At 40.2% G+C, this 24,813-nt stretch overlaps 1 protein-coding gene across 3 annotated transcripts in view; it reads right to left on the bottom strand.

Annotated features, from left to right (window-relative positions):
* LOC102313357 (galactosylgalactosylxylosylprotein 3-beta-glucuronosyltransferase 1) overlaps positions 1-24,813 on the bottom strand; it is a 62,867-nt gene that overhangs the window by 32,984 nt on the left and 5,070 nt on the right. Inside the window, exon 1 of one of the 3 annotated variants that reach the window (XM_042218831.1) lies at positions 11,127-12,389. The exons of 1 other annotated variant lie outside the window; for it this stretch is intronic. The gene's annotated coding sequence lies outside the window, so the exon portion shown is untranslated. Of the gene's footprint in view, positions 1-11,126; positions 12,390-24,813 lie in introns of those variants that run through there. One more of the 3 variants, XM_042218829.1, reaches the window with a different exon arrangement.

Below are 24,813 nucleotides of genomic sequence, written 5' to 3'. Positions count from 1 at the left end.
CTTTCCACCCAGTCTACGTCCATTCTTGTCCACAGTCTTGTTACCTTCCGTATTGACTACTGCAATTCTCTTTTGCATGGTCTCCCCCAAAAATCCCTCCATAAGCTTCAACTGGTTCAGAACTCTGCTGCTCGCATTATCACCAGAACCCCTCCTACCAGCACATCAGCCCTGTTCTTCAGGAACTTCACTGGCTCCCAATAAAATTCCGGATAATATACAAACTTCTTCTGTTCACCTTCAAGGCCATTCATAACCTTGCACCTCCTTACGTGTCTGACCTGTTAAGCGCTACCTTTTCTGACGCTCACTTCAATCTTCTTCTTCTATCCAGCTTTCTGTGCCTTGCTTCCGTCTCACCACCATGGGAAGCAGAGCTTTTAGCTGCTCTGCTCCCAGGCTGTGGAACTCTCTACCCCCACATATAGGAAACACTGGTGCCCTCTCCCAGTTTACATCTCAACTCAAAACCCATCTGTTCACATCTGCATATTCACTGTGAACCCACTGTTTGTTAATTTTATCTTGTGCTTTTGTTTTATTGTTCTTCATTGTGTTATTGTTCTGTTATGTGTTTTTATCTATTGTATAGTGTCCTTGCGTGTTTTGAATGTAGAGCAGAAGTATGGCCAGCCAAGACAGCCAGTCGAGTCAAAGTTGAGTGCAATCTGAAGCACTCCAGCACTGAAAATAGGAGATGCAATTGCCTTCGATGCTTTTGCATTATCTTATGCCAGACCTTTGCTGCAGTGGACACCCATCACCAGTCTTTATGCCCCAAAGGAAGCTGTAATGTCTAGTCTTTGCGGCACTGAATGTAGGCTTGCTTGGGCCCCCAGCCAGGCAGATTCCTGCTGCTCTGAAATCCACAAACTGGAACAGGAAGACTACGTAGCCAAGATCTCATTGAAAGAAGCTGGCCAGACAGAGGAATCGTGTTTTATTGCACATCACATGGTGCAGCATAATGGTAAGAACAGGATAGTCTTTAACTGTTCATTGCAATACCATGGTCAGTCACTGGATGACCAGCTTTTACCAAGGCCCTAGTTCCTTCACTCCTTGGTGTACTCATTTTATTTTGCCAGCACTCTGTGGCCGTAAGTGGCGAAATTAAAGGAATGTTCCACCAAGTGTGCCTATCACCCCAAGACAGACCACTCTTGCGCTTCCTCTGGAAAGAGATGCACAGAGAAGAGGAGCCATCCATATATGAGTGGCAAGTATTAACATTAGGGAGAAATTGCAGCCCTTGTTGTGCAGTATAGGCCTTTCAACGCCGTGTCAAGGAGAGCAGCCGATGTAACCACCAACCTGGCTAACATAGTCGAGTCATTTTATGTTGACAAAAATGTATGACCAAAGCAGAAGAGGCCAAGTGCTTGGTGGACAGCCTGGAACAGTTGTTAGCAGAAGGAGGATTTGAGATCAGTCAATGGTCCTGTAATATTTCTGCTACCACTGAACATCTTCCACCTGCAGCCAGGTCCACAGCTAGTGACCTCTGGCTGTCAAAGAGCAGTACTGGCCTTCAAACGCTAACCCTTGGCATGCAGTGGAACTGTCTCAGTGACACACTGGGCTATAAACAACAATCCAGTGACTTTGCGTCTGTCAGGAGTTGCAGTGCGGATGAGGGAAGGAGGACCCAAACGCTGGACTCACAGGTGGGTGAAGGTTGGTGTTTATTGTAGACAGAGTGAACAGAACAGAAGTAGGAAATGGCTGGCTGGCTGGCTGGATGACTGACTGAATGAAAGACTGACTGACAGAACTGATGGAACTGGGACAACCTAACAGCGACAACATAACATCAATGACGCGACAGTGAACAGAAGGAAACTGAGGACTTAAATACTCTGACTGATGATGACGATTGGAGACCGGTGAGTACACAGCTGAACTTAGTCTGACTAATGATACATGGAAATAACTGGAACACAATACACAGGCGGTATGCTGGCACAGAAAACAGGAAGTGAGAAAACTAAATGTGGGAAATAAACTGAACATGATAAAACTGAAAACGCTGGGTCAACGACCCAGGAAACCTGACAGCGCCTACTCTCAAGAAACTGTATAAGACACTCGCTAGCCAGTGTGACAATTGTTATCTGGGATCTCTGGAAACAAGACCTAGGCTGGGATGACCAGATTAAACCGCAGCACTTTCTCAACCAGTGGTTGACCAGACAGAGGGAACTTGCTCATCTTCCGCACCTACACATTCCCTGACAATACTCATGGACAACATGGACAACTTCATATATTCTGTGATGCATCAGAGAGGGCCTATGGATCTGTTACACTTTGGTCTAAGGCTAAGGGTACATCTTTTGCCATCTTACAATGCTGTGATTGCAGCCATTCCCCAACTCTCTGTGAATGTCTTTGATCATTGATCAATGGTATTTGATCAGTGGTTGTTGATCAATGGTCATGAGAATTTGCATATTAATGATCAAGGAACTGACCTCACAGCCCATTGTTCATTCAGTGGGCTAGATTCAGTCATTGTGCAAATGTACTGTTTATAAGGTAATGTTACGTCCATATAAACAGAATCACACACACACACACACACAAACACACACAACACACACACACACACACACACACACACACACACACACACACACACACACAACATTTTGGGATAATATTATCATGTTAGCCATTCTTTGTATAATGTTGGGTGCTAAAATTTTAGGGTTCTTCTTTCTCTCCATGTGATCAGATAATGAACATGCTGTGTCACTCTGTGGAGAATGCAATGTTGTTGAACATTTCAACAGTTGTTGAAATGTGGAAGACTGCCAGCAACTTTAAAAAGGCAAGAAAGAATCACCCGCAGATAAGATAAAGAAACACGACGTTTAGCTAAAAATGGGACAAGATGCTGTGGTCAGAGCTAAAAAAGTTATTGAAATAAAAAAAAAAAATAGCAGAAACTTTAAAAAAGCAGTGTCCTGGTCCTGCGTCTATGACCTAAGGTTTTGAGTTCTACTCAGGAGTTTTCTAGTTTACTTATATTAGTTCTGTATTTTATATTTGTTGTTTTCAGGCTTGTTATTATGTGGTTAAATTGGCGTTTCCTGTCTTCTTATGTCTAGTTTCCTGTGTTAGTTATTGTTGTCTCTCTTTGAAGTCAGTTTTGTCGCTATTTTAATTGTCTGCCACTTCTGTCATGTGTCTGTGTTATCCATGATGTCGTTTTATGTATGTCAAGTTTGGTGTCACTCTCTCGCTCTCTGTCTCTTTGTCTCCCTTGTCCTCGGCTCTCTAGCGTTCGCTCGTGTCTCTAGCTCCCTGGCTCTGTCTGCCTTTCAGCTCTGTCTGCCATGTTTGTGCTTTTGTCTTCCCTGGTCAAGTTGTGTGTCTTAATGTGCTCCTGTGTCTGTTACTTCCTGTTTTACTTTGATAGTCTCCTGCCTCATGTGTACGATGTTCAATTTTGCTTCCATTGTCTCATTAACCTGGATTTGTTCCCTCATTATCCTGTGTTTACATATAGTCTGAATTTCCCTCTGCTCTTGCTCATGTCATCCATCTAGCTGTGTGCCTGTGTGTCTTGAGCCGAGTAGTTCCAGGTTACAATTGAATTTGAGTTTTTTTGTATCTTGTGTTTTGGGAGAGCTCAGCAATAAAGCTGTTTTGGACTTACCCTTGTGATTTTTGGAGACCTGCGTTTGGGTCCTAATCTCCCTGCCACACATCCGATTATGACAAACAGAAAAGAGCAGCCAGCAGATAAACTAAAGCATAACAAAATGAAGCTAAAAATTGCAATAGCTGGGATAATAAGAACTGCCTCCTCCTGAACAGCACGAACACCAAGAAGCTGCTAATGAAGTTCAGGACCTAAAATACTGTGCCGGTCAATCTGGATAGACAGAGAGCAGATAGACACTGTGCAGAGTAGATGAGGAGGAAGTTAACCAAGATATATATTGATATTTTGCTATATTATGCAATATATATAAAATTTGAAATATTCAAAGCTGAACTTGGTGAATGAGCTTAATTGCAAAAGATTTTCAAAATATCAGCCACCTTAAGTGTGAAAACTGCGAGTACAAAAAAAGAGAAAAATATGCTAAACAAAGCCAACAAAGTATCTAAACTGAGCATTTAGTGAAATTTACATTTTCAAAACAAAACAACACAAAAAGATGCAAAACCTGGAACTGAAGCTCATCAAGATGAAGAAGAACTGAAACAAGTGCTGAACGAGTGAAAAAGGCCTGAAATAAGCTCAGCCTGAATCTCTAAACTCTAAACAGGCAGTTTCTGATTGGTGGCAGCTTGTGAACACCCCTCTGACACAAACGCACACGCGTATACATCTCCACCAAACAATGTTTACAAATATGGACACACACACGCACCATGGAGTGAACAGTGATTGTGAGAATGTGGCCTCTGTGTTTCAATGCCAATCAAGTCTGAATCAATGTCTGCCTTCTATACAGTCGTTGGTGTGAATCTACTGAATTTGAATCCACCAATCAGAAGCAGCTTGTTTACTTTTTCGCACCAAAACAACTGTGGCTACTTCATTTAGGAGATGGGACGACTGGAAATAGAGACTTCCAGCTCTGGTTTGAGTGAAATTTGTATCACTTCCCTTTAACTCCCACATCAATGTCAGTCACATTTTCTGTATCAAAACATAAAAACCTATGTTTCGGTATATAATTTGTGTTGGACGAGTTAAAATTGAGCGAGTAAGAAGAATTTATTTGGACATGAGGAACAGATTCAGAGAGAGTTGTGCACTCTAGCTTAACTGCAGAGAAAACATAGCAAATCATGTGTTTTATAAAAAATCATCATGATGCGACAAAAAACCTGAGCAGGGATTTTATGAAAACGGTAAAAGATAAGCAAAAGCTGAATTATGCCATAATAACCAAATGGTTTGAGAGCATTTTGAGTTTAAATAGTGCTTCTAAGTGAAAGGATGTGGAAATAGTGACGTTTAAAAAACAGCCACGTTTTAACAGATTTCTGGAAGCTTTCCATAACGGGGGAAGAAAATCCATAAAAACCTGAATGTTTTAAAAAGTATAAAAAGTCAGAAATAGCAGAAAATATGACCAGAAAGAGCAGAAGTAGCAAAATACTGTAAAACTTGAATTGCTAAAAGTATGCAGAAGTAGTTAAAGGGCCCAAAACATACGAAAGCTACTTGAGGACGAATAATACTAAAGAATAAAGAGAAACAGGAACACAAAAGTGCATTCATACGATTGTGTTCCTGTTTCTCAACTAGAAAAATAGCCATTTCCTGTGAAAATGCAGTGTGAATTCAGTAATTTATAATAAAATAAAACTTTTTCAGCTGAAAACTGCTGAAGAAGCTGAAGTTACCGCTAAACAACTTGTTCAACTGTGAGAAATTGTCAGAAAAGTGGGAAAGAACAGCCAGCATATAAACTAAAGCATCACAAAATTCAGTGACTGGAGTAATAAGAACTGAACAGCACCAACACCAAGGAGCTGCTAATGGGGTTCATGAGCAGTCTGCATAGATACAGAGTAGAAAGACTGTGCAGAACAGATGAGGAGGAAGTTATATATTGATATATTATGCAATATATATAAAATATTTTAAATATTCAAAGCTGAACTTGAGGAATAAGTTTAATTTAATTGAATAAGCTTTTCAAAATATCAGCCATCTTAAGTGTGAAAACTAAGAGCCAGTGACATTTTATTTTTCAAATGAAAAAAAAAAGATGCAAAATCCGGAGCTGAAGCTCATCAAGATGAAGAAGAACTGAAACAAATGCTGAACGAGAGAAAAAGACCTAAAATAAACTCAGTGTGAATCTATAAACGGTCTATGTAAACAGCAAGCAGTTTCTGATTCAGGGCAGCTAAACACCCCACACACACACACACACACACACACACACACACACACACACGTAAACATCAAAACCAGTTACATACAGGAGCAGTCTAACACACACACACCATGGAGTGAACAGTGACTGTGAGAGTATGGTCTCATGGCCTCTGTGTTTCAAGCACTCTGAAGTCCGCTGCTTCCTTGCTCGTCTGTACTTCAGTGAACGGGAGAACGCAGCGCGATCATTCTGCAGTTGGAACAGCAGTGTACTTGATATCATCACAGCTCCGCTCCAGTGTTTTTTCTGCCAAGCCCCCTAAATATAACTTTGATTAATATTTGCAATGGAAATCACACATGATATCCAAAAATTTGTTAAATTAATACAAAATTTAAGTAGAAAATTTGCTAAGGAAAAAAACTCTTTTAAGCACTTTGGCAAAATTTGCTTTTACATACAATCTATTTCATAATGTCTAATAAGCTTCATATAGTTAAGCATAATTAAAATGGCGCCGGTGAGGTCGGCTGCCGTGCTGGATGCTCTGCCCCAACTTCTCCACTTTTTGCAGTTTTTCGTCACTTTTTGCTATATCTGCGATAATCTTGCATGGGCATCATGCAAAACACACAAATCCGCTACAGTAGAGACACTTTGGTTTCTATTGGTCTGCAATACACGAACATTTCACCATGTTTAACTATATATATAGATACAGATATATATCTATATATCTATATCTATATATCTAGATATATCTATATATACACTCAACAAAAATATAAACGCAACACCTTTGTTACTGCTCCCATTCCCCATGGGATGGACGTAGAGACCTAAAATTCATTCCAGATACACAATATAACCATCCCTCCCAAACAGTGGTCACAAATCAGTCCAAATGTGTGGTAGTGGGCACATCTGCTATATTGAGATAATCCATCCCACCTCACAGGTGTGCCACATCAGGATGCTGATCTGACATCATGAGTAGTGCACAGGTGTACCTCAGACTGCCCACAACAAAAGGCCACCCTGGAATGTGCAGTTTTGTCTCACAGCAAAATGCCACAGATGCCACAAGCAATGAGGGAGCGTGCAATTGGCATGCTGACAGCAGGAATGTCAACCAGATCTGTCGCCCGTGCATTGAATGTTCATTTCTCAACCATAAGCCGTCTCCACAGGCGTTTCAGAGAATATGGCAGCACATCCAACCGGCCTCACAACCGCAGACCTCGTGTAACCACACCAGCCCAGGACCTCCACATCCAGCAGGTTCACCTCCAAGATCGTCTGAGACCAGCCACCCAGACAGCTGCTGGAACAATTGGTTTGCACAACCAAACAATTTCTGCACAAACTGTCAGAAACCGTCTCAGGGACGCTCAACTGCATGCCCGTCGTCCTCATCGGGGTCTTGACCTGACTCCAGCTCATCGCCGTAACAGACTTGTGTGGGCAAATGCTCACATTCGATGGCGTCTGGCACGTTGGAGAGGTGTGCGCTTCACGGATGAATCATGGTTCACATTGTTCAGGGCAGATGGCAGCTGAGAATGTCCCAGTTCTTGCATGGCCAGCATACTCACCGGACATGTCACCCATTGAGCATGTTCGGGATGTGCTTGACCGGCGTATACGACAGCGTGTACCAGTTCCCACGAATATCCAACAACCTCGCACAGCCATTGAAGTGGAGTGGACCAACATTCCACAGGCCACAATTGACAATCTGATAGACTCCATGCGACGATGTGTTGCACTGCATGAGGCAAATGGTGGTCACACCAGATACTGACCGGTTCTGGGTCCCCAGACCCCCAATAGCGCAAAAAACTGCACATTCCAGGGTGGCCTTTTGTTGTGGGCAGTCTGAGGTACACCTGTGCACTACTCATGATGTCAGATCAGCATCCTGATGTGGCACACCTGTGAGGTGGGATGGATTATCTCAATATAGCAGATGTGCCCACTACCACACATTTGGACTGATTTGTGACCACTGTTTGGGAGGGATGGTTATATTGTGTATCTGGAATGAATTTTAGGTCTCTACGTCCATCCCATGGGGAATGGGAGCAGTAACAAAGGTGTTGCGTTTATATTTTTGTTGAGTGTATATATATATGTATATACATATATATATATATATATAAGCATACGTTAGCCAGGATGCTGCTAGCACTTTGGCTAACGCGTCACCCAGCTTGGACAAACCCCTCACGGAGCATCGCGGACTCAGTAAGTCGACCTCGGACACATCGACTGACGCCGAGTGGATTGCAACAAACTGCAGACCTGTTAACATCACTGACAACCTTTACACAGCTTTGGGTCCTCGTTTCAAGGACTTGAAGCCTCCCCAGGAGTGACAGAGAGAGGATACATGTTTACAGAGGTTTCTGTCAACATGAATGTTCCAAATGTTCAATAAACATATTAAGTTCGTATATTTTCCCTTTTTTCTCGAGTCTGTTTGCTCATGCAAAATGAAATCTGATTAATATAGAATAAACATGATATTTAATCAAAATTAATCCACAGTAACCCTGTGATGAATCTGATTAAACACTTTAATTGTTTGGCAGCACTAATATATATTATATATTAATGTATACTTACCTATTAGTATATAGGTTTTTAAAAAAGTTGCATTTCACAGGAGAGAGCCTGTGCTAACAGACTGAAGAAAACTATTCAAATTCTCTTTGAATTTAAGCATTTAACATTCTTTATGTTTATTCTACATTTCCTTCATTATATTGCATAAATGTCTGTTACAAGCTCAAATATAAAGTTGAAAAAGTGTAATTGCAGCCAGGCTATTGATTGATTGAATGATTGATTGATTGATTGATTGATAATACTTTATTCATCCAGAGGGAAATTGGGTTAAGGCTGCCAGCCTTGCCAGCGCCATCTTACCCTTCCGACCATACATACATTACACAAACATCACATGGGGAAGGCAGGTCAGAGAGGTATAACAATGGAAACTGCACAACATGAGGAAAGACGAGGAGAAAAAAAACTCCCCCAGACTGAGCTCCAACAGGGAGATCAGTTTGAGAACATCACAAAACACCTCATCTATCCATACATCCATCCATACATAGATATATGGTTTCCAGCTGCCTGAGTCCCTTTACTAATGTTAAACCCACAGCGTTTAAGTATTTACAAGTATTTGCAATTAAAATAAAATAGCTGAAAGTGTGCGTTGGTCTAACGGATAAGGCACATACCCCATGCTGTGCCTGCAGCTTTCACTGTTCCTCCCAGCAGGTTGCATGTCATACCCTTTCCCTGTTTCCTGTTTCCTTACACCAACAACTGACAAACAGAGCCAACAATGTCAAATAAAAATTATCTTAGGAAAAAGAGAGTAAACAAATGATATTTCTGTCTTTATAAAACTATCAGGCAATCGACCCAATACTGCGACTGATAAGAAAACATTAAAAAATAAATAAAAATGACAAATACAATATTTCTTATTGAATGATTTTACATGATGAAAATGCGCATAATCAAAGACATGGCTCATGACAGTACCGCTACCATCGCTACTGGAAGCACTTTGAAGGATAAGGACAAAATAAAATAACATGGGTCGTGCTGCAGTGTTTGTTTCAAATTGATTTTTTTATTAAATCCCATCAGCTGAGAAAGCGCTCTCTTGATTGGTTTTCAGAATCCTCTTGGCGCAGCACCCGTGTCCATACACATCACTAAGCACACGGGTCTGCCACTTGCTAATGACCTTTGCTGGGGGCAGATGAGTTAGCACACGAACATTGCATGAAACTCAGACATAAAACTATTTTTTAACAATTTGAAGGTTCTTTCATGGAATGATTCATTTTTGATCCATCTACATAATGTAGTATTATTTTCTTCAGCTCAGCCGTGAACAATAGCACTGTGTGCGAGCACTGAAGCATGCCGATGATTGTGCCTGTTAGAACACCAATCAGCAACAACAGGCTGATAGTTTGTTTATATAACACACAACTGACCACTACTACACGTTTACTACGGCACCAGTGTTTTAATGTGACTGCAATCTTCTTGTGTTCTTTTAATGTGCCTTTTTTATGGCGTTACCTATAAGAAATGATAGAATAGCTGTAAATCAATTCAAGTACATAATGGGACTTGGCAGTAAAGCTGTGCTGGAAAGAGAAGCACATCTACAAACCAAACCAAATGATTCTAATGCAGTGCTCATTATTGATAGACTCTGACTGGTTTAAAGAGCAATGAGTGGAAGGAGGACAGGCAGGCCTCATGCCGCACTTAAAAGGATTGAAAGTGTCTGACCATGTCTTTAAAATGTATGGACGAGCTCATAAACACTATAAATAGGTCTCTCTTGGTATCAAAACTCCCTGAAACATAAATTCGGTTTCAGCTGGGAAATCCATACAAATGTTGTTTGTGCTAATGAGAGTCAAATGGCAGGCACTGCTGGGGGCTATGTGACATGTACACACTGAAGGCATACTGATGAAAGAGCCACAATTTAAAGGGTAACAAGCCTTACAAGCACTGTGTCGCACAGATACACTCATGATATGGAATTTCAATAAATAGCACCATTGACCACAGCTTTGCATTTCTGTGAATGCCCAGCTAACTCTGTGTTATAGCATCCATGTATTCACAGCAAATCCTCATTACAAAGCAGTTCCCATTCCCACCCTACAGTCCTCAAGCCAGGTGGCACACAGACAGCCATAACGGCAACAGTTATTATGTGCTGTGTATTTAATAAAAGTACAATACAGGTATTGCAAAGTAAATTCACTTATCCCTACCCACATAACTGCATAATAACCTGAATGCAGATCTGTGCAGGTGTCCGTGTATGACAGATACCTGCATCGCTGCAGGTAGCCTAATGCATTACTGTTTCTGGTTTTTGATGTTCCTGTGTTTGCACTCATCCCTTTCAGCTGGTTTGAGGTATAAAACTTGAGCTGGGTGCCTTGATGTACTGCTGGCTTGGAATTCTAATAATGAGTGTGCTTTGGGATTTTAAGGATGAGTCTCTCTGAAATAGTTTTTCACTTCAGTACCTTTCATTTCAGCCTCCTCTTATGGTGCTGCTAAAACCTCCTCTTTTCTTTTCTTCTAAAAAGGAAGAAATTAATTTGCCCTGCTTGGCAGTTGTTAAGAACAATAATATAATGATCACTGGAGTCCTGACTCTAAAGTATATTGTTAAAAACTACGGTTAAAAAGCATCAAATGGATACTCACAGAAACGAATGATGATCCACAGAGTTGGATCCTGTGTTCTGTGCTAATGGTCCTGATAGCAGTGCTGAGGCTTGGGAGCATCAGCTGGGATGAACAGAGGGATCCCTCGAGTTCTCTTTCTCGGGAATGAGCTTGTGTTTGGCGCACATGTGGGCAGCATTGGGGTGACAACTAGTGGATTTCATTCACAGCATCCGGCGGGTGCTATCCAATCATCGGGGAGGGTCGTGTCCCCAGTGCCAGCCTCTATAGAGACAGAGGAGGTCATCCCTCTGGAAGAATGCTGCTTCTCATTGCAAAAACAAAGGCTGGGATTGTCAAGCTGATGGCAAGGGGACAAGGTGGAGGGGCAGCAAAGGCCGGGGGATTCGGGACAATAGAATAAATCACATAAAAAATGTCACAGCCACACAAATGGAAATTTTGCTTGGGGATGAAGCTGGATTTCAAAAAACTGAGAGTTGTTTATCTAAGGCAAAAGAAAAAAAAGCTAGTCACATGGCCCACTAGTCAGACAGTAAGGGCATTTCTTTTCATTTCCTGACAGGCGTATGAAAGGAGTGCACTTTGAATAGACTCTTTTTGCTTGAAAACTCCTAAAGAGAAATAGGGTAAAAATATGCCTACAATCTGAGGAACGCTCATATCAGGAACTAAGGAGGACTGGTACATGGCTGATGGTGCTTACAGCAGGTGGTTTAGACAAGAGACTCTAACTTCAAGCCTGCGTAAGTCTTTTGACATCACACATGGGACACTGCAGTCATACACGTTTGTCTACACATACACTATGGGAAGAAAATGTATGGGGAAACATGACATTGGTAAAATCCCAGATGTAAAGCCACATTCAGGCAATATCAGTAAAACCACAGATGCAATTAGCCAAGAGGAAAAAAACTTACTAGTTCAGCCTTAAAATTGGAAGATACCAGGAGCTGCCATGTACTTTGTGAAAACCACTCATTATGGACAACTGCATTTAAATAAAAGGCAAAAGCTAATTTTAAATCAACAGACATCATCAACAACAGTTAGGTCTGTTTACAAGTAAACAGAGGTATTGGTCCAACTGATAAACCTGTGACAGTGCCTTAGGCGATCAGGACTCACTGATGAACTTGGGAAGGGGGGCCTGTGTAGTCTGATGCCATGGCAGAGATGCTGAAAACCTTAGTACCGTATTTTCCGCACAATAAGGCACACTTAAAATCCTTTAATCTTCTCAAAAATCGACAGTTTGCCTTATAATCCGGTGCGCCTTATGTATAAATTCTGGTTGTGCTTACTGACCTCAAACTGATTTTATGTGCTACACGGCGCTCAAAATCTGTCAAATGTTTTAGTACGACTTTGGTGGCACTGCGTGATGGAGCCTCGCTGAGTAATCTGGGTCCTAAACTCCGTCGACCTTCAGGTCCCAAAGTCAAACGAACACTGCGGCATCACTGAGAGTTAAACACTGGCTAAATTCTTTCATCTTTAATAAAATGATCAGTGTTGCTGCTTTAACATCCAGGCATCCATGAAAACAGAATTTATTAAATTTAACTGAGTTAAAAGTTAGCAGGAAGTTAGCTCGTTAGTTTCCACCTGAAAATGATATAGCATGTTCTAACTGAGAGATTTCTGAAAGAATTCAAACGTACAGCTCTGCTATCACTTCCAACATAAATGAAGACAGGAAACTAAACAGCAGTGACGTTTGTAGGGTTACTGAAGTTGTGCTAGCTGGTATATAATGATGTCCTACGTGATCGCTATAGTACCTTTTAATACCTACAGCATGTTCTAATCTGTGTAATAAAATACTATGTTGAACAGTATCAAATGCTGCATTGAGGTCTAGCAGGAGTACATAAAGCTACAAAGTATCTATGACTACTGAAGAAATATTAAAATTGGTAATAAGAGAAAAATTCTGATGTTTTTTGAGAAAGTTTCTTAAGTCCTACATAGATTGTGTCATTTGTTGTGTGGCCAGAAATATTGTGTCACACTGTGTGTTGAGTGTATTTGCTATTTGTATGATGATATTAGCCATTCTTTGTGTAACGCTGAAATTTTGGAGCTCTTCTGACCCTCGTGTGGTCAGGAAATCAACATGCAGCGTCAGTCATTGGAGAATGCAATGACTCTTTAAATGACAGGAAATATCTTCAAGAGTGTGTTTCTTTTCATTTCCATGCAGTACAGTACTGTACAAAGTTCTGGAGATTTATTCATAATTTCTTTGTTTCCCCTCCCAGGAGCCAGACTTCCTTGTAGCTTCCTGAAGATCTTTTAAAGTTTTCTCTTGCATGACTATTCTCACACTGTTTTCTTTCTTTCTTTTTTTAAGCCACTTAATACGGAATCATTGAAGCATAAAAAACACAAAGGATGAATCAGTGTCATATCTACTCATAACAGACAACTTATCAGATAATCTGTTTTAAATTGTATCTTTAGGTACTTTGTTACTGTCACTAACACCCAGCATTTGTTCACATCAGTTTAAGAAAAAAGGTCAAAGACACAGATTCACAGGGGTAAAATTGTTGGGGTGCCTGAGTCGCTGACCCAGTATTTTGTTTTTAAATATATTTCTTTATTAATTCTTAGGTTTTGGTTGTGATTTCCGTGTTCCCTGTGTAGTGTCTATGGTTTCAGTGTCTGCCTGTGAGTCTATGTATAGAAGTTCAGTCTGTTATGTTTCCTGGTTTACTTTGAAAGTCTGGGTTATTGTATTGAGTTTTGCTTCCCTTTGGTCTCGTCATGTATGATTTGTCCCAGCTGTGTTTCGCTTCTGTCTCTCATTCCCAGAAAGCTCCCTCTGTGTATTTTAGCCTTGTGTTTCTCTGTGTCAGTGTTGCGATCTACCCTCATTCTGTACTGTGTGTTCTGTCTGCCAGTAAGTTTATTTTGTATTCTAATGCAGCCAGTTTTCTGTTTTGCCGTCCAGCATTAAAGCTGTATTTAAGTTCACCTGCACTCAGCCTTCACTTGACATAAGATCATGACCAGAACATGGACCCCGCAGATTGTTCCGCCTCTGAGGTTGATTCCGAAATGGAGAGGTTGGTTAATTTGCTGGACCGCATCTCTCAGGCCGATAGCTTACAGGCTATGTCTGTGGGACTGAGCGCAGTGGACGCAATGATTAAGAACAACCCCGGCTTCATCAATTCTCCTTGAACACTAAACTGAGCAGCACCATAGCTGCATGGAGGGAGCACGTAAGAGCCAGTGAGCTAGCTATCTTTCTTTCCACGCCAACACAGCAGCACCAGAGAGAGTTCTCTGTGAAGCAGCTGCGTTTGCCACAGCAGGACGGCGTTTCTGCTGGAGGTTAACCGCTTCAGTGTGAGGAGTCGGAGGATTTGCAGCCCGGTCAACTGGAGCAGTCGCAGCTCAATCCGCTGGATGACTTGCGAACTGGTCCGTCCTCTCTCTCGCCGCCTCCCCCTTCCACAAGGGAAGGCGTCGCTCACGCCGCTGTCACTCCAGGGCTGCTGAGCTAACTTCATCGGTGAGTAAGAGTGACTGTTTGCTGAATGTTCCGCTTGAGCATCCCGGTCCCGAACCTTCTGACATTTCATTCACTGTGAATCAGACTGTTTTCCTCTCGGGATTCTGTTCTGCCCGAACCAACAAACTCAGACACTGTATGTTTGGATTACATGAACATTAAATCAATCAGAGACTAATCAATTAAGTCTGGTCCTGCCTCATCTGGTCCTGCTGCTGCCACGCCGTCGTCTGGTCCACAACCTGGCTGGCTAGAACTCAGGACGTAGAGCAGGTTAGTTGCTGATCAGAAGGTTGGTGGTTCGATCCCTAGCTCCCCCAGTTTGCATTAGGGCTGGGCTATATCATACCATTCACGGTAATACCGGTGTAATTTTGGGCAACGATAGGAAAATGAAATATTGCAATAGAATATGGGTAAAACGCGCATGCGCAGTGCGCTTGTTTTCATACGCACATAGCGGCGACGCAGAATGAGAAGAGCGTAAGCGGATCGTTAAATGTGACTGATGAACCAGAATTGGTTTGTAAAAATGCCGGATTTGCCTCGCCTGTGTTGCTCCGGGCAATCCCCGGAGAGCTTTATGGACAGTTTTTTGAGTTCCAGTGCTCTTCACGGACTTTTGGTTTTCTTGAGCTCCTCGGCTTCTTGTGGACTTGTGTTTTGTCATTTTGTTTCCGTGAGTCTGCACTAGAGCAGGGCGATATGACCAAAAATATTTATCACGATATACGTTTGAAAATTTGCGATAACGATATAACTGACGATATAATTGACACTAGACAAAATACTTTACAACTCCACAACTTTATTAGTGCAAAAAACCCCATCAATGTATTTTCACTTAAACAAGCAGCTGTTTTTATCTGCATTAAAGTTATATAAACATTTAACAGTGCAAACTCCTCACTGACAGTTTAACCAAAAGGCATTTCCAGTGGAAACTGGCCGACGTATCCTCAGCATAACCATGTATAACATCCACAAAACTTAAAAAGAGGTTATACACACACAGTACGGTAACATTATGTTGAAGCACAGTACGTATCACTCCGCGAGGCTCCGCCTACGATAGCCGTAACGCTCCGACAATCCATCAAGCGGTGCGGCTTCGTAGCTTAGCAAAGTCGTACTGAAACATTTGACAGATTTTCGAGCGCCGTGCACATAAAATCGTTTCGAGGTCAGTAAACACAACCAGAGTTCAGACATAAGGCACACGGGATTATAAGGGGCTCTGTCGACTTTCAGAAAAATCAAAGGAGTGTTTTAAGTGTGCCGTATTTTCCAAACAACACGGTAATAACGACGGCCCGCTAGCATGCTCTACCAAAAATAGTGCTTTGTTGTGTATCTGACGGACGAAAGCTAAACCAGTTCCACCACTGAAGCTGCAGCATTTTTACAAACCAGTTCTGGTTCATTGTTTCATTCAACGATCCACTTTCGCTCTTCTCATTCTGCGTCGCCGCCATGTGCGTATGAAAGCAAAGGCACTGCACATGCGCGTTTTACCCATATGCTATCGCCATATTTCATTTTCCTATCGTTGACCAACATTACACCAGTATTACCGTGAACGGTATGATATAGCCCAGCCCTAGTCTGCACTTTGGGTCCACCATTCCTGCCTGCACGCACTTGACAAAAATTGTATCGTGGCACCACTAAGGTGATTCCCAAAGAGCAATTAGTCAAAGGTTTAGCAGGGTGTCCCTAAAAAATTCAAGGAAACCAGACAAGTGGTGGTCAGTTAGCAAGTTTAACTATCAATAGCTGATGAACAGTATCTGAAAGTCATATCTACATACATCTGGATTTTCAATTGATATATCTACTGTTTACTGAAGCCTGATCAGAAATACTCTCAGTTCTCGGCTTTCAAGAAGCCATTCTTAAAGAAGGGAAACCAGGAGAAAAGCATGACGTATGCTAGTTTATACAAGAACTAAAATGAAAACCGATCTTATGGAGTGATGAATCTTAATTTGAAATTTAGTTCAAATTGTCATCAGCATATAAAGAGGAGGTACAACAGTGAGCGTATCTGTCATATTTGGGGCTGCATGTCAGCCAGTTGTGTTGGCGACCTAGTAAATATAGATCAAATTTAAATGAAGACAATATCTGCTATACAATACCATTCGGCAAAAAATCTGATTGGCATCAATTTCATTTTTTAGCACGAAACACAATCCAAATGCAGCAAAAACATGGATGGATGTCAGTGCCTCCACATTACTGAAGCAGCGTGGGATCATCTTGATAGACTGGCACAAAGACCAGCTTTGAATGTCCTTCAACAAGCCTGGAGAACTATTCCTGAAGTCTGCTTTAAGGAATTACGAGAAAGCTTTCCTAAGAGTGTGATGGAGTATTAGGACCACATTAAGAAATAAAAATGTATTGTTCATTTTGAGAATAAGGTTGAAACACTATAACATGAAGATTAAAGTTAGATTGTTATTTCAAGTCAAACAACTGATGCTGAATTATCATTTATCCTTTTCATTGGCAAGCTTAAATATGAAAATCATTCATTCTGAAGATATAAGGCAGCAGTATTCAGGCTCAGTTTTCTTTCAAGTGAATGAACCTTTCATATATTCAGTGTCTGTATCCCTGCGTCAAATTCCAGTCAGTCATCAACAATATTTCTTATTCATTAAAAAGACTGTTTAGAAATGTGTACAGATGATCACCTGTTTGGATTTTTATTATGTGTGTCAGCCTCATTTTCAGCTGGAAACACCTTCCTGTGTGTTTGTGCATGTTATTAGAGAGCAGATGATGGTGTTTAGAAAAAGAAACTATTCAAAATAATGTGCGCATATAAACAGACTAATCAGAGAAGAACACATCTCAGTCCTCTTGATGTGGGCTTCTCTTCATCAATCAAGAGTGTGAAAAAAACTGTCTTTTTTTCTTTCTTTTTTTCTTTCGACATTTCACTGTGCTTGGCATGTTGAGAAGGTTTTTGTTAATAAGGAAAAGTTGAGTAAAATTATGCACAAGTTTAACCTGCTAGGAAAGAATGTAACATCCTGTGATTTTTATTCCTGAGGTGAGAATTTGTCAGATCAGATTAATGATACTGTGATACAATTTCAAAGGTGTCATATAGAGAAAGAAGAAGCCTTGATACAGTATTAAAACATAAATCCCTAGTCTCACATTCAATAAATATTTTCTTAAGCTGGCCATGACAACACTGACATGTGCTTTTAATGGCAACATTCTTCCTCTGAAAGTATTTTTTCTGCTTTAGAATTTGTATAAACACTTATTGGTTTGCAGAGACGTAATTATTGCATCATACATACAAATCTAGCTTCATTGTTGCAGGACACTGGAGGGGGTATTCATTTTTGGGTTTCTGCTTCAGAAGCCTTATTATGAATGATTGCATGATTGAATCGACACTTTTTAATTATTTTTTACATTTTTGTTAATTTACCAAAATTAATCCAATTACAGCACTAGAACAAAAGTCAGGGAATCCGGAATGTTAAAATTTCCTAGTAATACATTTTTCTTATGCTTATGCAGAAAGCTTGAGTTACATTTTCTGGTAAACAGACTCACACGACTCCATTCATGTTACAGTTTTAGGATTTGAGTTTTGCAACGAAGCAGCTATATTACCTTTTGTCAAGAACTAGAAATATTCTTTTTGAACTTCAATGCATTTTATGCCCCTGTAGAAATGCTATCTTCAAGGATAGCAGTGCATTTTCTTGAAAAGACAATAACAAAGACTTACATGGACAGACTTGGAATTTTCATAGACTTGATAGACTTGATAATGTAATTTAAATACTAATATCAGAAAGCTTATGCTTAAAATAAAAATGCTTACATGTTGATGTATAGAAAGTAATTTCACTTAATTAAACACAACAACATAGGATGAATGAGTATTGCATGGGAATGCAACCAGTAGCTGGAGTCAGAAACCAAGGTGCAAAGTCTGAATGATGTCTTTAAACTGTTTTCTTTTCATCTTTAATGACTTTCAACTTGTGCACACAACTGTTGCTTTTTTAAACTCACTAAAAACTTACACTATACAATAACATGCTTTTGATTGCAGCTGTGGATGGCTAATGAATGGGCAGTTAAATGGTGACTGTATTAAATCAAGTGATAATGAACAATCGCATTACTGTTCAAATCACAAAGCAATTAAGGACTTATGAAAAGTTTAGCATCCTGAAATCCTGATCTGCTGAATCTATATTGCACTGACTTTATTCTGATTATACCTGATAGATGAAGCATGCTGCCGTTAACTCTGACCTCCACATACACAAACCTTCTACAGATCAACAGCTCGTATTGCCAACCTGTCCTCACTTGTCAGTAGGACACTTTAGAGTGCATCCTGGTTTGATTTGTTATCATTGTGGACTCAACAGTGACAGGTAAATAGAATTACTAAAGTGAATTTCACATCAGCAAGTGGGATGTTTGGTTTTGGAGGGGAAAAATAAATCAGATAAGCCTGAGATATCTAAAACCTGAGAAATAGTTTTAAGAGAATTTAGTATATATGAGTTATTAAAAAAGTGTAGCAAGTGAGAGTTTAATAATTTTATATGTGGGTGTATGTGATTACAGCTTTCTACTGTGAAGATGTTTACAAGTACAGACAGTGTGAAGTCTAACATTTCAGTGAAAGCGTTAATGAGTACCGGATAGTGCTGTGCCAACAGTACATTTCACAGCTCAGACAGGCAAAATGTTCCTACTTTCAGCACAGTTTGTGTTTGCAACAAGCATCATCTTATTAGTTTAATTAGAAAAACATCAACTCTGGAACCATACACCCTGCAGTCGGTAACCGATGAGATATATATATCACAGCTCATAATGATACTGAGATTGCTATAAGAAAATATAGACTAAACAATAAACACCGTGACACTAATAAATGAAGTCTTTACAATATTTGTGAAAGAACGTGTTCTAAAGAACATACTGAGAGTGGTATTATAATAGGATACTACCATTGCAACTAGTCCGTTTGGGACATTTCTTCCTTCCTGGTTATTCCAGCATCAGCTTTAAGTGGTGTTACTGCAAAGTGGAAGCATTTAGGAACCCCAGCAACTCAGTGGCAGACCTCATAGTTACAGAGCAGGGTCACTGTGCTGAGCTGTCACCAACACTCTGCTGACTCAATGATTGCAGAGCTCCAAACCTCCTGTGGTATTAACATCAGCACAAAAGCGGTGTCCTGAGACACCTTGGCATGAGTTTTCATGGACGAGCAGCTCCTGTAGGTGTAATGTGTAAATGCACAATAGCGTGAAATTTAAGCTAAATTCTAAAGAACAGTAAGGAAGCATTAGCCTGAAATTGTAATTATAACAGTAGAGATCTGAAGCCTTGGCGGCTCTGAGGATTCATTTTCTGTCCACCATTTAACAAGGAAACATGCTGCACTGTTACTGTATCTAATTATGCACACGACCAGCCTCCTCATAGAGTAATGTATTGCCAGCTATCAGCCTTTGGAGCCTGATATAAACAGCAAGCCAAAAACTCCAACTCTACTTGGCAATCAAGTACTTTTTGGCCACTAAAGTCCTACATATCAAGGTATCAAAAATAAGATGCCAAAGCAGTTGTCACACCTCAGGCTGGAATTAACTGAGAGCTCAGGGAGAGCGAGCTTCTCTGCAATACCTTTATGTAGTCTCATCCTCGCATGATGGGGCACCTTCATCAAACACTCTTAATAAAATCCAGTCGTTCAAAGATTTATACAGTCATTTGAAATGAAATGTGGATTTAGATTGTTGTCTGTTTTCATTTCCTCTCTATAGAGAATGCTGAACAACCTTCTTGTACTGCCTGGGCAAAGCACGAGGCCACCCCACTGACACTAACAATGAGAAGATGAGGAGTGAAAGTGTTACACTGTCAAATAGCAGCAAGACCTTGATGCCAGCTCTTGCTCTTGACGAAGGCGGTCGCACTTTTCTCCTCCTCCTCTCCCTTATCTTCCCTGCTTAGCTTCTTATGTCCTTGTCTAGTCTCGTGTTTTTTGTATTACTTTTCCCTGGAACACTCTCTCACAGTCTGTTCTCTAAAACCTAAAAGAGGAATTATGGATTTGATCAACTGGTCCCTAAATGCAATTGACACCCTCTTCTCAACAAGAAGTTTGGGCTTGGGTGAGCCTAAGTGCTGAAGATATTTATCTATTCGGAAAAATGGTAACAGGGTTCTTGCTGATCGGAGCTGGCTTGGCCCTGACTTATCGAAGAATTAAGAAAGCGGAACCGGCTGTTCAAACCCCACTATTTCACTGCAGGGCAACCTGCACATGGCGAATAAAGCCTTGATTGATTGATTGATTGATTGATTGCAATTTAAAGAGTTTGTATGTTTAAAATATGTTTAACATTGGCAACTGTTGTCAGCATAATATGCAACCACAAAATCACCACTGGCACCGTCTACGCCTACTCTCCTTCACTTTGGTTTTGGGCACACCATAATCCGATTACAGCCTCTAGTTGGAGTCCTTCTGTTAATATTCCCATTTTTTTTTCTTTTTGCTGTTTTGCATACTTGCATATTTGATGACGGAGTAAAAATTTATCTGCTTGTTTTCCCCGAGGCAATCAGTATTCATCAAAATTCATGTCTTATCGGTGTATCAATTAATTTAATATGGCCTTAATGAAGTAGTAATTATTTTAAGCTACTTATGTGACCATTCTTGTAACGGAAATCAAATCAGCAGCCAGAGGCAAATGACAATCAGTTCCATCAAAACTCATAGTGTATACATGAATTGTAATATTCTGCAAGGCATGTAATGAGATAATCCAATTATTCTTATGATCAAAGTGAGAAACAACAAGTCTCTGCGAGCGGTTTATGCTCATTTAGCAGCTAGTGAGTTGCAGTGAAGTGACATCAGAACATGCTTGTCTTTACATCTGAAAGATAACTGGTAATATTCTCTAACAGGAGATCAGTGCAGATTGGGATGAATTAAAAACCAGTGCTGTCCCGACCTTTAAAAAGAGAGTGGTGCAATCAACATGAAAAGTCAAACTATAGGGATAAAACCACATGTATTATTCATGTGTGTACAACCCTCATGTTAAATTTAAATAAATTAGCATTCACTCACATTTCACTGAATGGAAGTTTGTCCCCACCCCCGATATCCACACATAGAGGCAATTTTATCTTTCAGTGGCTTTAAAAATAGACTCAAAACAATCAGAAGCACATATACAATCATCCTACAATCAAGAAGGAAATGTATGCACACAGCCGCAGCCGTTTCCATTATATACAGCCACTTTATCCATGCCACTCATCCTGATTACAAAAACACGTAGACACACAATATGCATACATTAACTTGTTTACTAGTTTCCCGGTTGTTGCGATTGCTTCGGGGGGGACTTTAAAAGTAGTGCAATAACTTTTAAGTAGACCGATCTCAGATGCCAGAATGGGTCATTTAGTGGAAGAAGGACACACTGCTGCTCCACTTCACCGATACTGAAGAGGGGGTTTATCCCATTCAGGCCCCGGCTCCTTCAACTTCAGCTTTAACTGGATGTGGAGGATGTGCTTGGCAAACAGACACGCTGCTGCAATGTTGTTTTTGGAAAAGCAGAATCATTTTAATGCAGCGCTATTACAGCACTACACAGTATCACAAAGCAGCTGATAAACTGCAGCATCTGTTTATCGTTTATTTCATGTTTAATCATTTATAAGTATCTGGATCGTTTTTGAGTGTGGGAAAATTTGGTCGATTTATAATGTTATGTGACCTCAGAGCAGCTTGGTATTTAGGGGCAACAACACTATGGGGAAACTGCCAAATGACACTTTATCATGCTGACATAATGAATAACAACTGGCCTAATAATAATTCATTTATTTTTTTTAAATATGGATGATTAAAAAAAAAGAACAAGTTGAGAAGTGGGCTGGGTAATAAATTATTTGTAAATGTAGCAAAACTACAATATTAAAATAACAAGTCAGGCTAAAGACCCCAATGATCAGCTGATCCCCTATGAGCATATGATACACACATGTAGTTTTGTAGTCTTGTGTAATTCTGTTCCTGTGAATCAAAATTACTTCAGAGATGTTACATTTAATCAAATCTGAGTTCTAAAGAAAAGGGCAGAGTGTAGTTATAGGGGCTGAAAACTGCAGCATGTTTGAAATAAACTCAAACAAGACTTGGCAAACGCATCACACCATTACACTTACAGTATGTTATGCCTATGTTTAATTTGGATGTGTGAAAATATACATGCTGTTGCTCGGTTTCAACACTTTTAATTGGAATCATCAGCCAGAAAATGTGCAATGACACAACCAATGATGAGCCAATCAGCAGTTCCCAATAACAAAATGTGCCAAATATTGTGTTTTCTGTGTTAGTGATCCATCTTGTGAACTACAAAAACACTAGCCAAATAGCACCAACAATGTCCTGTATGAAATGTATCAGACACTGCAATACCATTAGCCTAGATTAAAATATTGCTTTGTTTCTATTTAGCAGGTAAAGTGGGTGCAGTTTTACCATAAGACCTCACAACTTTAGTGGCAAGCTGCTTGTCTCAGGACTCTCCCTGTCTCCAGCCATGTACTGTTATCAATATTATGCAGTCATATTATAAAATCATCCCACAAAGAGCGTGTAAAAATAAAATAAGAAAAGAAATAGTCAGCTTTAGTAAGACATTTGCTCACGTTCAGAAAAAGGCCCAATTTTCTGTCTTCCCATGTGTGAAGCTCGTTAGCTCATCATGAATCAGCAGGATGACGTTCTGTATCTTCTTGGCATTTGGTAAGACTGAGTCACAGTCGGGCTGAACACTTTAGTTTCAGTACAAACGGAGAATGCTGCACAAATTTGAGTATAATACAAAAGAAATGCATTTCTCTTGTATCGTCCAAGTCTAACATAAAATGCATTGAATTGAATTACAAAGCTTTCTGGCTGCTGCTAGCGTAGTCAGTCGGGTTTGTAGGTTTGCATTGTTCTGGAGGAAGTGAGGGCTATCTAGCTTGTCAGTATGTTACCTGAACCATACTCTGTCTCCAGCACTAAGTATGCAATTGGTGGTTGCCATTTGTAGTCAGAATATGCAAACTCAGCTCCTTCCTCCATCCTAACACCAGTGGAAATGTTTGTTTGTTTGTTTGTTTTTTACAATAATGTATTTAAATTTCAAATATCTTCAAGTTTTGCTTCTTTTTTCTTACCATAACACAAAGTTATTTTTGTAGGTTGACCGTTTTAAGGGAAATCGGGTACTTTAGCAACCTAACTAAAATAACTAGCCACTTCCAGAAAGCTAGCCAGCTACAACTCAAGGACCAAGGAGAAGGTTTTTAGGGCACAGCCTGCAATTTACAAAACAAAAACAAAAAAGTGTTTTTTTGACAGTCACATTCTCACTCACAGAACTCTCAGTCAACATGCTGTCATCCAGCTGTCAACAATAAATTATCCTGTAACATCCTCAAAGATTCAGAGGAAAAGTTTCCAGTGAAAATAACATGAACTCTGGCATGTTTGGGCCTTAATACAATTAAAGCTCAGTGCTCACACCACTTTCCAGATTTGACTGCCCATAACTTTTTTCTCCAAAATAAAATGCAAAAAAAGTTATTTTGATATCGTAATTAATAACAAATTTACACCTACAATTGCAGAGGTGGGACCAAGTCATTGTTTTGCAAGTCTCAAGTAAGTCTCAAGTCTTTATCCTAAAAGAGAGATTCAATTTCTCTTCAACGACGTAATCCGATAACAACCGATCTCTTTACCCGTCGGCTTCCCGTGGCTGTTATGCGACCGGCTATTGCAGTTAATAATACAACAGCTTCTTGACATTTTTGTGTTTCTTTTTATCGCTGTATAACTGATTTCAATTGAAAGCCTGCGTGCGCTAGTACCTCTTGCCACGAGTTCCCAGAATCCTTTGCGGTTCTACCCGTGAATGACGTCACATTTTCAATCTCTATATAATATGCATGTTAAATTTTATATTTGGGGTAAAATATCAAGTCTTTTCAAGTAAACCGGTTCAAGTCCAATTCAAGTCCCAGGTCATTGGTGTAAAAGTCCAAGTCAAGTCACAAGTCTTAGAACATTTTTTCAAGTCAAGT

This window comes from Haplochromis burtoni, unplaced genomic scaffold, assembly GCF_018398535.1.
Source record: "Haplochromis burtoni strain Fernald_Lab_line unplaced genomic scaffold, NCSU_Asbu1 Contig_24, whole genome shotgun sequence".
NCBI classification, from domain to species: Eukaryota; Metazoa; Chordata; class Actinopteri; order Cichliformes; family Cichlidae; genus Haplochromis; species Haplochromis burtoni.
Note: the sequence above shows the minus strand (reverse complement) of the source record. Positions and strands in the feature narration are given on the sequence as shown.